General features: G+C 33.8%; 1 long non-coding RNA gene across 1 annotated transcript; it reads right to left on the bottom strand.

The window, feature by feature from the left end:
* Positions 1-843: 843 nt before the first annotated feature.
* LOC140154015 (uncharacterized) lies at positions 844-2,559 on the bottom strand. Its single transcript, XR_011859256.1, has 2 exons — positions 2,508-2,559; positions 844-1,414 (listed from the first exon to the last, which is right to left on the bottom strand). It is a non-coding gene; the product is annotated as an uncharacterized lncRNA (long non-coding RNA).
* Positions 2,560-2,937: the final 378 nt, after the last annotated feature.

The following is a 2,937-nucleotide window of genomic DNA, read 5'->3' on the forward strand; positions in this document are numbered from 1 at the left end:
TCTATGGTTCAATGCAGAGGTACCGCATGAACGTAGTAGTGCAGCGATATAATCAAAATTGTTTGTACCTATTGCTATGGTAGTTAATCCGATTATTACGTAACTTCGCCAGCGCGTATAGATATCTAGGACCATTTACTTTTTAAAATTTTGATCAACTTCACCAAAAAAAAAATGAAAATTGAGCGAAAAATCAGGCTTTTTTTTCATGTTTTTTTTTTTCTGCAAAATTGAGCATTTTTCAACCAGTTTTGGTAAAAATTTCTCAAAGTTGGTCAAAATTTAAAAAATGAATAAAAATAGGTTTTTAAAATTAATTTTGTAAAGAATTTTTTTGGTACAATGCCCATGAAAATTTGGGTAAAATTGTTTTTTTTTTTTCTCCATAACTGAGCATTTTTGCCCAAATTTGACCTCGCATATGAATTCATCAAGTCTTTGTCATTTTAAAAGACCAAAAATTTAGCAGTTATGAGGCCCATAATTCCCTGAGGGTTAAGACCAACCTTAAGAATTATTTTTTTTTCTGTTATGTGACTATATGGTAATACCAGTTATATTCACCAGATAGCCAGCTCACATAAAAATCATCACTTCAAATCACAGATGTTCCAATATCTGTGTTCAAATACAATGTTAACAGCTCTCCTAGCAATCATGCTAGAGAATGATTTGACCACTCGCCTAGCATCATACTAGAGAGTGAGTAACCACTCCCTTTAAAATCTAGACGACAAAGCCTGTCACAAGGATCCATGATTGGCCCTGTTACATGTATGTCATTCACCATAATATTATACACTTGTCAATCAAGAAACCTCTCTATATGTTACGGTGATGACATTCAGTTATACAGATATTTTAATGTATCTTATCCAAACTCCATGAAAACAGCCTCATCTAGCATCACTGAATAAAACACTGGATGACCATAAAATCTCTGGAAGCTAAATGATGAGGAGATAGAGTTTTCTATTGGCGCATCAAATTATCATACACATAGCTTATCTCCTGCTATGCTAACAGTTGGCGATGATTCCATCAATCCAGCTCTGCAATCCAGTATGCAACCTCTGTGTTATATTTGATACACAGATGACAGTGGCTGCACATATCATATACATTGTATCCCTGTAATCTATTATAAATTAGCAACTACATAAAATATCAATTGGTTTCAAGGACCATGGCATCTACTATCTGGTGGTTTGTGCCTTGATCTTGTCCCAAATGGACTATGGCAATGGATTGTTATTAAGTTCCAATAATGACATCCAAAGACTTCAGGGCAGTTCTTATTTGCTGCATTCTTGATTCTCTATACTCTCTTGTTCTTTGTGTTGTTGCCTGTTAAAAGGCTGCTTCAATCTGCAAACTATTGAAGGAATCCTTACTCCTTAGACAGTGCTAGTGCCTGCAGAAAAGTTATTAATGAGAATAACATGAATATTAATAATAATTAACACAACATTTTCAGACCTTCCTTTTATTTAAGAAATAAAGGGTAATGCATTATCCTTTACACCCAAATAATGTGTCCTCACCCATTATTTAGACGTTTTTACTGCCAAGGACACATTATTTGCGTGTAAAGGATAATGCTGCACCCTTTATTTCTATTCTATTACCAGAAAATAGTGCGATTTAAAGAGAAAATATCATTTTTGGCACAAATATTTTCAGTTGTTTACTTCAAGGTGGAGCGTGTATCGCGGAAATATTGCACAGCGTAATGCTGTGCGTAGAGTGTGTTATTCTGAACTTGACCCATTATTGCAGAATAATGGGCTCTCATGTGACGTGTTTTAACAAATCACAGTACGCGATTTTGAATAATGGGTCGTAAGAGTAATAGAATTATAAATAAGTCACAGAATTTTTAAAAATTATATACGGTAGATATTTAAGGTGGCAAACTTAACTATGGTGTTGTGCACAGAATTGCTTTAAAATTATCGTACAGGATGTGATTTTTCAAAACAGCTTCTTGACTTATGCAAATTCACAAAATCCCATTTAAACACTTTTCTTTGCTGATTTAAGTTAAATGAACATAATGGATTTGACATAGCTAGCTATTGTATCTGTAAGGTGTAGTATTTGAGTTAGCTATCTGAAAATACATATAGACAAAATGCCACCTAAAATGGTCAATATGTTCTATGTAATGTCTTTCATAAAGGCGAGTTAGATGGTAGCATGAACTAGCAGCATTTGCATTCGAATATTGAGACAAGTAAAGCTGACACACATGAGGAATGGTATTGGTTTTATGAAGGAAATCCCAATGATTGATATAAGTAGTGTCATTTCCACCCCATTTGCATGATGTTTTTTGGGAGGGTTAAAATGGCAAAACTATTGCTTAGATATATTAAAAAATAAATCAAGAAATATCAAGAAATAATTGCAAATTTTCATTTATGAAACTTGCAAATCTAAGCTAAACTTATTTAACATTCGGCCGAAAATTCTGCCCAAAACATATAGTGTAAACCTTAACTCACCTCTAGGAAGATCAATTGCAAAACATCAGATGCCCTGACACCCGAACTAGAGCCAATGGCTTCACATGTTCATTTACTTCATGAAGTTTGCACCATTCTTTAAAATATAAAACACAAAAAACATAAATGTTACATGTGGGTAAAATATAGAAGATTAAAATTGTGCTTTACAAGATACCCATGAACACCGCAACTTTGTCACAGGTGGGATAGGATAGTAAAGATGATTTGATTTAAACAATACAACATTCCCTTGTATACCACAACTTTGTCACAGGAGGGACAGGACACTAGAAATAATTTACATTATAGCACAATAGATAGTGTCCTGTTCCACCCATGATAAAGTTGTAGTATACATGGGAGTGTTGTATAGCTCAATGGAAATCATCTTTGTGCTCTGTTCCACCCATGATAAAGTTGTAGTATA

This window comes from Amphiura filiformis, chromosome 1 (genome assembly GCF_039555335.1).
Source record: "Amphiura filiformis chromosome 1, Afil_fr2py, whole genome shotgun sequence".
Classification (NCBI taxonomy): domain Eukaryota; kingdom Metazoa; phylum Echinodermata; class Ophiuroidea; order Amphilepidida; family Amphiuridae; genus Amphiura; species Amphiura filiformis.